This window comes from Nycticebus coucang, chromosome 3 (genome assembly GCF_027406575.1).
Source record: "Nycticebus coucang isolate mNycCou1 chromosome 3, mNycCou1.pri, whole genome shotgun sequence".
NCBI lineage: Eukaryota > Metazoa > Chordata > Mammalia > Primates > Lorisidae > Nycticebus > Nycticebus coucang.
The window spans coordinates 34607186-34618629 of NC_069782.1; the positions used below are offsets into that span (position 1 = coordinate 34607186).

Below are 11444 nucleotides of genomic sequence, written 5' to 3' on the forward strand. Positions count from 1 at the left end.
CTATAAGTTTGTACAACCTCCATGGCAAATGGTATGGAAATTCCTTAAAGAAATGAACATAGCCCTACCATTCAATCCAGCAATCTCACTTCTGAGTATCACCCAAAGGAAAAGAAGTCATTGTACCAAAAATACCTAAACTTTACCAAAAATACCTGAACCAAAAACTTTACCAAAAATAACTGAACCAAAATTCAAAATTTGAAAGATATAGAATCAAACTTAGTGCCCATGAATTCATGAGTGGATAATGAAAAAGTGGTATATGTAAATACGTATACCCTGGACTACTCCTAAGCCATTTTGGTAGCAAATTAGATGAGAAACTGGATACTATTATCCAAAGTGAAGTATCTCAGGAATGGAGAACAAAAATACTACATGTTATCAGTAATAAGTGGGAGCTAAAGGATGGGTACAGAGGGGCACAAAATGAAATAGCAGGTATGAGAAACTAAGAAGAAGGGAGGGAGGAATGGTGGGTGTGGGGTAAAAATTTCCATTAATAATGAGTACAGCAAAGGCCCTGACTTAAGTATTCTACAACAAATCCATATAACAGAATTCTTGTGACCCCTTAATTAATATTTTGAAATAAAAGAATAATAATAAAAATGTAAAAAATAAAATAATTACAGCAATAGTGGACAAATGTTTCAATTCAAAATACTGCACTCTAAATATTATTGGACTCTCTTATGTCTGAATCTTTGCTAATTTTTTTGCAGTAGAATGCTAACTGATATTTTAATATATGTTTTTCTATTACTTGTTAAATCATATTCATCTTTATAGTGGCCTTTTTGAGTTTTTGATCTTAATTTTTTCCTTATATCACTTTTCTCTATTTTAGTTTATCTTATTTTCCCAGTAATTTAAAGAGTTGGGTATTTCAACTTTTAATTCTCTTTATCATTAAAGATGGAAATATTTCTTTCTCTTAGATTGAAATAATGTCTTTAATTCTCTTTAGGGTATGTTTCTAGGTACAAAATTTAAAATCATTGATAAAAATATGCTTATAGGGTATAAAAACCACTATTAGCCAAAGGAAGAACTTAGATTATTTATTGTCTAAAAAAACATATACATGTCTACTCACACAGAGCAGAGAATAATGTTTGACATAGCCTTAACTATAACTTGGAGGGGAATCTTCTAATCCATGTTGAAAACAATTTACCTAAATCCACATAACTTGACAGGATTAAGAATAAATTCAGCAAAGAAATTTAAACCATGGTAAAATTGTTTTAATGTATTATTTATTTTGGGAACTTCCTGAAAATCTATTTCTCTGAACAAGATATTTCTCTACTAGGTTCTCTCAGGTAAATAGAGTTTTCCTTATGGTAAATAAACAGCGGATGGTAACACCTACGTGTAGACCCAGTAACTCAGGAGTCTAAACTAGGAGGATCACTTGAGCCTAGGAGCTGAAGACCGCAGTGAGCTATGATTACACCACCACATTCCAGTCTGGATGACATAAGAAAGACCCTGTCATTCCAAAATCCATAAAAATCCAGTGTACTCCATACTAATATGAAATCAATATATAAACAATTACATGGTCTTAAGAACAATAAAACACTAATATAGTCCAGTTCTGGGATACAGGGAAGAGGAAGTGAGGAGAGGGGTAGGACATATGGCAGAAGGAGGGAGGGCAGGAGGTGGGATCTCACCTAACGTGCACACTGTGAGAGTGTATAACACGCCCCCTGGGTGAGGGGCTCTTCTACAAAGGGAACTTTACCCTGGAAGTGAGAACAATGTAACCTAAAAATTATACCTTCATATTAATTTGAATAAAGTCTTGAAAAATCCATAAAAATTATTATAGAAAATAACTTCCTTTTGCAGGCATGAATCACTTAACTGGTGAATCACTTGCTTATCAAGATTATTTTACTCATCAAATGCTCACTATTTTTGAAGAGTTGGTGTGGATTATACAAGAAGATGAAACTTGTATCAGGGAAACAGAACCAGTTCAGAGAAACAAAATCAATAGAATACACACACACAAATATAAAATAGAGAAAGAATATATAATATATAAAAACTTTTCATATAAGTTTTATGTATTTATATGGTATTTATAATTGGCTCATGCTATCATAGAAGCTGAAAAGTCCATTACCAGGAAAGCCAATAGCATAGTTCGGTCTAACTACCAAGGCTGGTACATGGTCAGGAGTAACACATCCAAATGAGGGATTCATTGCCTCCAAAGTCCAAAATACTCCAGTAGGCATTGTGCCTCTTTCTTGGTTATGGGAGGGAATGCAATGATTTATGCTTCACCTTAGAAGGGTATCTTGACTATGAAAGATTTCACTGAGGTAGAAAGATTGTGAATTGCTGAATTTATTTCTCACCTTCTGACATGTAAACATCCTAATAAATCCACAGTGGCTGCTAATTTTGACTCACTAGATTGAATCAACATTATAGTATCAATGTACCAGTGTACTATCTTGCGGAAGGGAAAAGTAATTGAGATCCTTAAAAACTATATTATGGCAAAGGGCTAAAGGATGATAATGAAAGTGTATTGCTGGCCTTGCTAACTGAAAGTAAACTGGTTCTGGTGATTTTTACTAACAGGTGCCATGAAATAAAGCATTTACCAGGTTACTAGCTGCATATCAGCTAAAGGAAGATGTCTTAATTTGCTCAAGCAATGAAGCTCTATCTGGTTCTCATATAATGAGAGTTATAACCTGGTTAGGTTTAATATAGTCCACCGTTACTGTCTGTCTTCTACAAAACTCCAACAGATGAATTAAATGGTGATGTGTGTGGTGGGATTTACCACCCCAACATCATTCAAGCCCTTGATGGTGGCAGTCACAATCCATATTCTCCACAGTCCTTCCAGAAATGTACTATTTCTTTTGGTTAATATTTTCCTACATAGAAGAAGTCCTAGTCATTTCTGTTTAAGCTTTCAAAACATAGTACCCTTAATCCAAAGGTACAAGAATGAATATGGGGATCCTACAAGCTGCTGAGTGTGCCGAGTATATCTATTTTAATTATGCATTTAATTATACCATGGGGTGGGTTCAGCAACCCACTGGGCCCACTGTGAGGAGACAGACCTGAACAAAACTCTATAAATCACCTGATCTTCATAAGCCCCTACTCAGACTGGTGAAGCAAAGTGATGCTTTGGAACTCTTGTAATTAGTATCCATGTTTAGTAGTTCCCAACGGGTATAATTATTTTCCTTTCCTCAATTGGCGATTGCTGTAGTGAAAATCTGTAGATCCCTTTGGAGAAGTCTCAGAGACAGATTAAAAATATAAATTTTTAGCAGTGTACCAAATCTGTCTTCTAAGGGAAAATGGTCTCTTCTTTTTTAGGGCACTGGGACAATAAACTGATTTACATTTTGGAATTGATTAAGAGACCATGATTCAAATTAGACTTTTGTTCATTTGATCTAGAGCCTTTCTGCTTATACTGTTCAAGTAAGAATTTATTTATTTTTTTAAATAATTAATAATTTTTTATGCTGCTCCCTTTATATTTTATACATTTATCTGCATACTTACACAGTATGGTTAGAACTCAATATATTTTCTGTTGATTAATTAGAACTATAGGTCAAAGTCATGATAGTCTTTCACTTTGATTGTCTTTCCATTACCCTTCATTTTTCTGTCTTAACTTTTTCAATGGAAAAGAAACAGAACTCCATAAAATAATTTAAAGAGGTTTATTCTGAGCCAAATTTGAAAACGTTGCCTGAAGCCTCCATCAAGAAGTTTAATAAATGTACTAGCAGTGGTTGGGTTGCAGTTTAGTTTAATACATTTCAGGGAGATTGGAATTACAAGTAAAGTTGTAAATCAGTGTATGGAAGGCATACATTTGTTTGGCCCCCAAAGGTAGGACATCTCAAGTACAAGTTTATTTTTAATTATTTTTAAATTTTTTACATTTCATAATATTGTGGGGTTACACATGTTTTGATTACATAGTTTGCTTGTGCATGTTTTAAGTCAAAGTTATAGTTGTATCCTTCACCCAGGAAGTTTGTAGTGTACCTAGTGAGTGAAACTTACCTATCTCCTTCTCCCCTCACACACAGCCTCTTAAATTTCACTGAATTTTGCCTACAGATAAGCACAGTTGTGCTAATTAACTAGTTCCAATTAAGTACTGAGTACATGTGGCATTTGTTTTCCATTTTGCGATACTTAAGAGCATGGCCTCTGATTCCATCCAGGTTATTACAAAAGAGACTAACAAAAGATACTACTCCATCAGCATCGTTCTTATAGCTGAATAGAATTCCATGACGTACATATACCACATTTTATTGATCCATCCATGAGTTGATGGACACTTGTGCTGTTTCCACATCTTTCTGGTTGTGAATTGTGCTGCTATAAACATTCAAGAACAAATATCTTTTTCATAAGATGCCTTTTTTTGGTAAATATCCAGCACTGGGATTGCAGGACTAAAGGCAGGTCCAGTGTAAGTCCTTTAAGAGATTTCTATACACTTTTTATGAAGTCAAACTAGTTTGTAGTCCTACCAAAAGTTTATGGGTGTTTCTTTCTCTATATATCCACACCAACCATCTGCTGATTTGAGAGTTTATGATGTGAGCCTGACCTGGTTTGGTTTAATGTAGAGGAAGAGATACAAAGGCTTAGTGAAACTGGAATGTTAAGGATAATTTTCATTTAAAATTTATTCACTCACACCGGAAGGGTCCAGAGGCATACCTTTTACTACTTACATGAGAAATAATTTTTAAGAAGAATCATACAAATAACAATAACAAAACATTGTTATTAAATTTTAAGCCTTTTTAATTTTGTGAAGGCCAAAAATGGAAACCTAATGAACACACCTATATGTAAAAATAAAATAAATAAAAAAGAAGAGTCTTGACATTATTGAAGAGCTCTGTGATCTCTCTTCTCTATAGACAGACATGAGAGTGTGGGCTGCGATCACTGAATAGGAAAAACTAAATGTAATGGGAGTAATTGGGTTGGGAAAGGCCAAGTGGCAACACTAAATTGCCAAAGGCTACATGGGCATGGTTACCATAATGAACAGCAGAATCAAAGTAGCCATCAGAATAGTCTGACTTGAATAGACATAAGGCACTGGCCAGCTCTTAGAAGTGAAATAGAATAGCAAGCCATTAGCAAAAGAATTTGAGTTTCAGAAGTAAAGATTTGGTTCATGCTCACAAAATGAAAATTTTTCATTGCAAAAGATAAGGTGAATCTCTTATTAAGCAAAAAAATTATGTTTGGGAAAGAAGCAGCAGATGGTTATTGTAGATATTTAAAAATTTTTACTTGTCAGATAAATCTTTCTTATAAAAGTTATAAACATGCTAAATTTTTCATGGTAATATTAGAATAAGAAATGAAGAAATAGTGCTCGCTTCAGCAGCACATATACTAAAATTGGAACGATACAGAGAAGATTAGCATGGCCCCTACGCAAGGATGACACATAAATTCGTGAAGCATTCCGTATTTTTTGCTTTCAAATTGAAAAAAAGAAAGAAATGAAGAAATATAAATGGGACTAATAAGTTTGGAAAGTTATGTCTTTGCTTACTTTTACTTTAGAATGACTTAGAATGAAAAGTAAAACTAAATTACTCTCAAGTTTCCAGTATTGATGCCCATTATGATTACATATATCAGCAAATCATTTTATATAATGACTCAAGTCTTTTGAATCAAAGTAGTAGATACATTAATGAGGAAAACGTCAATGAGTTTTCTTTTATTTTAAAGCAAGCACATATGACAAATTGTGTAATATGTATTTTTGCATTTTGAACTGAAAGTTCAATGTTTGTGGCCGCAGGCAATGTTCAATGCCTTCCAAAAGTATTAGGCATACAGTCAGGAAGAAAATTTGCTGTTCTTTAGAGCTTACTAAACCCTTGTCATATTAAATTCCTCATCTATTTCAACTGTTTTGAAAATTCAGAGACTTATCTAATATGAAAGTTCAATATAAAAACTACAATTATTTACAAGGCTGGAATTATGGGAAATGAGGTAAATCAAGGACTAGTTATAAGTTATGCTTTAGTTATTTATTTTTGCAATTTAGATTTATTAAAATCAAAAAAATCAGAATCTAGATATTTTATAATTTGAAAGACGGCCCTAGCAGAATATTTATACCAGAAGATATGGCATAGAATTCCAGAGAGCCATGAAAGAACTTTAGGTCATTCTCCAAATGTTTATTCAAATTTTATTTTTAAAACCTGTGGTAGCATACTATATACACACTGAAATATCATACACCAAATATCTACATTCTCTTTATCATTAATTTGGAATTTATACTTTGGGGATAATTCATTTTGTAGTCAAACTTGAGATAAGACCCTTCCTGCTTTGTCTGTTTAATTGAAGAGTATGAAGAGATTGCAAAGTCATCTTTAGAAATATTACCACATAGCAGAAAGTAGCAAACTGAACATGAGAATACCTATAAATAAGATGGATAAATTTAACATTGATCATAATAAAATTCAACATTTTAGAAGAAACACAAATGAATATGTGCAATGGAGGATAAAGAAAAATAATACAAATGATAAAGTGATAACATGTCTGTAAGTCCAATTTCTTTAATAATGCTTAAGTTCTTAAAAACTCACTTCTTATTCTCAGAGATTGACTTTGTCTTAAATTTTACAAATTTTACATGTAAAATTTAAGTATATACTTTTTGCATTTAATTCTAAACATGTGGTCACCTTTCTATCTATCGGGTATTTGATAAGCAGCATGATAATATTTTATGAATCTCTACCACCACATGACATGATATCCTTCCAGTGCTCTACTTACCATTGTAAACAGCGGCATCATTGCCTTTAAACCTAATCATATTTGTTGTGTTTAGTTTCATTGTGTTTTTACTTTTACATTTTTACTTTCTACAATAGCAAGAGCTCCTCCTTCATTCCTTCCATGTTTTTTAAGCTCTTTTTATTCTTTCTTTCCTTTTTATTTCTTTCCTTTGTTCTCTTTTGGTAGATATTTTGCTGTTTTTCTTATCTTTCCCACATGAAAGGATACAATTACTAAGATCATTTTTTATCCTATATAATTTTATTTTTCATTTTCTTCATATAACTTTTTCTTTTCCCTTATATGCTTTATTATATTTTATTTTGTATTTTATTTATGGCAAAGAGCCTCCCTCTGAGGCTTGAACTGGGGTGGGAGTCACAGCATTAGTCAGGCTTAAGGAAATCTTAATCTTATTATCTAGGGTGTCCTTGTAGCTTTGGTCTTTGGAAGAAGAGTACTGATAGGTCCTCAATGTGACATACTGCTCATTTTTTTTTTTTTTTCAATTCACAGAGTTGGTGTCTTGTTTTTGTCCAGGCTAGCAAGGATCTCCTTATTTCAAGGGATCCACCCGGCCCACCCTCCAAGTCCTGCCCAACACCACCATTTCTCCTGTGTCTCTTTCTGTCCCTCTTCTTTCCTTTCTTTCAATTTTTAACTTTCCGCTACCTCCTTTTTTTTTTTTATTTTGGCCGGGGCTAGGTTTGAACCCGCCACCTCCGGCATATGGGACCGGCGCCCTACTCCTTGAGCCACAGGTGCCGCCCAACTGCTACCTCCTTTTTAATCTTTTTCTTTCCTTTCTCCCTTCTCACTTTTTGCTTCTCTCTTCATTTTGACCTTATACCAAAAGGCCACTTCAGCATCTAAGCATAGAGAAAAGGGAATTTAAAGTGAAGGAAGTTGGGTGAAGGATAAGTAGGGGAAGAACGTGAAAAAGAAGAAAATACACATAAGGAGAAATCAACAGAAAATTCTGGTAACATGAAAAATAAGAACAGGATAACCCATTCTGGGAAGATGGCCAACTGGTAGCAACCCTCGGCAGAGGTTCCTGACCAGAGGAAGAAAAACTGGACAGAATCAGACTCTGTGAAACCAAAGGTGAGGAGCTGAGCTAAGAAAGAAGTTCAGCAAGCTTTTAACTACAAGGAAGAGCATTCAAGAAAACAAATTACAGGTACAAAGCCTACCAACTGGAGGATGGGAGACCTTCCTCCAAGCAGGAGGCCTGTTGCAGGCTATCGGCAAACAAGCAGGGAACAAAAGACCTCTCATTTTGTCTCACTGGAGAGAGCCACTAAACTCCAGGTTTCTTTGTCCAGGGATGGCCCACTTATAAACCTAAACACCATCCCACCAGGCATAAAATTGAAAAGATATTTTCCCCCACAAGTCCAAACTCCCAGTCCACCCTATCCCACTCGCATAGCAGTCTGAAGTTCTGCCCCCTATAGAGCACAGAGTGTTTGGTCTTGTCCTGAGAGATCTGGGCATAGTGTGGACCAGCAACCATCAGGACAAAATCTGTGACTACCGGGGAAGAAAGAGGGTGTGGGAAGAAAGGGACACTCAGCAGGAGGAGGGCCAGTCCCCTGGTTATGACTATGCCTCACCAGTAGTGGTGTTTACTCTCAGTTTAGGCTGTGTCTGGTGGGACTGGGTGCAGAACCCCTGGCTCTGATAAGAGAGGGGTTGTCCCATGTGCACTGAGTTCAGCAGACAGGGCTGGTCCCCAGCCCCTGCTGGGCCTGTGAGCAGAAGCTTGCTAGGCATGGACTGAGACCAGAGAACAAGGGCGTGGTCCTCTGATTCCAACAGAACCGTCCCCTTGAGCAGTGGCTTGCTGGGTGTGAACCAAGACCTGAGAGCTAGGGCATGGTCCCCTGTCTCCAGTGGGGCTGGTGAGCAGAGGCTTACCAGGAGAGGACTGAGACCTGTGTGGTGTGGTGCCCTGACTCTAACAGAATCTGCAAACAGGCTTGCCAGGCAGTGGACTGAAACTGGCAAGTGGGGGTGTGGTCCCCTGACTCCAACTGGTCTGGCAAGCAGAGGCTAGTTGAGTGTAGACTGAGACCAGAGGGCGAGGCCCAGTGCCCTGACTCCAACAGAGCCTCGAAACAGAGGCTTGCCAGACCGTGGACTGACACTGGCATGTGGGGACTGATCCCTGATACCAACTGGTCCAAGTTTAGCAGCTCTCTCCAATGAGACCAGTAAAAGCAGGTCTTTTGCTTCCTGCTTGTTTGAAGCAAAGGCTAGCTGGCTGTGGACTGAGACCTATGGGTGGAGGTGTGGTCCCTGGCTCCAACTGGGCTTGTGACCAGAGAATCAGACAACAGTGTGGATGGAGTGTGACGGGTGGGAGTGTGGATCCCTGGCTCTAATTGTTCTGTTGGAGACCCTTGAAACACTCTGTTGAGCATGGCTTGCACTGCCTGAGACAATTTAATTGGAACCCTGTGGCTGTCCACTCAGGGACATTCTAAGGTTGACCTTTGAAGCTTTGGTAGCAGAAAAGAACTGAAGGGTGCGGGCTGGGTTCCACAGCTGTTCATATCTCTTCACAGTCAAGATTTAAACCTAATACTGTGGTTTCTTAGGATAGGGTAGAGGTTGGCTGATATGAAAACAAAGCTAGGTTGTACATTCTCACCAAGTAGGTCCTCAGAGTCTCTGGCCAAAACTCTGAAAGGGGCCTTTGTAAGGTTGTAGGAGATAAGCCACAATTACAAACCTAGCACTTTGGTAAGGGGCTATCTCTACTACCTGAGAACTCCAATTTATCTCACCCTACCAGTTCTAATAACCAAACAGTGGAAAACAAACATGGTGTGGACCCAACAGAAGAACTCGGGCATCATGAATAATCAGAGTAGATCAACCTCCCCCTTCCCCCAAGAAATGACAAAGGAGATACAACTGAAGATGCCATTCATACACAAATGGCTGCAATGTCAGAAATCAAATTCAGAATTTGGATGGCAAATAAGGTAAATAGAATGGAAGAAAACATAGAAATTTAATTCTAAAGTGTCACAGCCCCCAGTGGCCTCTATGGCCCTGGACTTGATCACTGCAGGAAGGAACCAGAAATGAGGCAGATTAGAAGTACAAGCTTGCAGGAGGTGGGCTAACCTTGCTTGCAGGATAGCCCCAAGCAACCTCCACAGTAGCCTTTTATTGACACAGCACAAGACAGTGGAGGGGAGTATTAGATAATGATTACATGCCTAAGGTTCACCATGGGCTCAGGCTCTTTCTCCGCAAGGAGCACCTGTGGACAAATCACCTGAAGATCCGTTCCACAGCTGCAAATCATCTTGCCCAGAGGTCGTCTGGCACTTGGCATCCTCTACCTTTCCCCCCTCTAGTGTATTAAAGACATTTCTGGATAGACAAGGGAAAAAATCTGTCATTGGTTATTTCAGTTGTTCTCCTCCCTGAGGAGCTTTCCTTCCTGCTAAGTAAAAGAAACAAAAAAGCAAATAAGTATAACACAGAATTACACCAATGGAACTAATCTGGGTATAAGGGAAACTATTTTAGTCAAACTAGGCATAGGGGAAAACATGTCCCCTTTGTGCTAATCACCACCCAACTACGTGCTATGGGCTGACCCATAGGGTCCATGACGCTTCCTTGGGAAAACCACCACCCAAAGTTAACGTTAGGTGGGGAAATGGCTGTACTAAACTAAGAACCTTTCCAAAGAGCAGTATAAATTTAAATAAAAATCAGGTGCTCAACTGAAACAAATGTAAATCCAACAAGTGAAATTCTCTTACCCTAGCCCATACCAGTATGACCATTACCTTAAAGCCTGCTGTTCGAGGTCTTTGTTGTCTTACTCTTCAAAGGTTTACAAGATGCATACTAAACTCACCTGGGGCTTGTTATTCAGCCAAGAATAATGAAATCCTGTGTCAATCTTCCCACTCTGCATAGAAGCTCCAACTGCCTCTTAGGGAAATAGGACGCTGACTGCTCTTAACTGCTTCCTGCTGAAGATGGACGGTGGTATGGGAGAGGCAGCTAGAGTTCCCACAGAGGAGATTGATCCAGGGTTTCTCTATCATGAAATTACCTAGCCTCCAAAAGTCCTGTGAATAAAAGAAAAGTTAGTGAAAACAAATTTGTTAAGGTGCTGGCAAGGTTTCCTGGTCGTGTCGAGGCTTAATCCAGTGGGCTGGTAACCACTGCTTCTCTTGGTGTTCTGTAATAATATGGGCAAAAACTTGACCCCAATGCAGTACGTTATCAGGCTTCCACTCTGACATGTCAGGTTTTCTATAAAAAATAGTTTGATGTATTGGAGAGGATGGTGGATAAATGAGAGATGTCTTTCCGTCATTGCTGAGATTCAGAAAATAGAGAGTGAAAGAGCTCTAGTGAGCATATGCTTAGGACTATTATTCAAGGGGAGGATATCCTCTCCCCCTCTCTGTTTATCTAACATATCTTTCAATGTTTTATCATGTCGCTCAATAATGGCTTGTCCTTGAGAATTGTAAGGAATGCCATGAGATAAGTGAATATTCCAAAAAAGATAGGAAGGTATTTAATTTGTG

General features: G+C 37.7%; 1 non-coding gene across 1 annotated transcript; it reads left to right on the forward strand.

The window, feature by feature from the left end:
- The first annotated feature begins 5421 nt into the window (after positions 1–5421).
- LOC128582689 (U6 spliceosomal RNA) lies at positions 5422–5528 on the forward strand. Its single transcript, XR_008379136.1, has one exon. It is a non-coding gene; the product is annotated as a U6 spliceosomal RNA (small nuclear RNA).
- The last annotated feature ends 5916 nt before the right edge of the window (positions 5529–11444 follow it).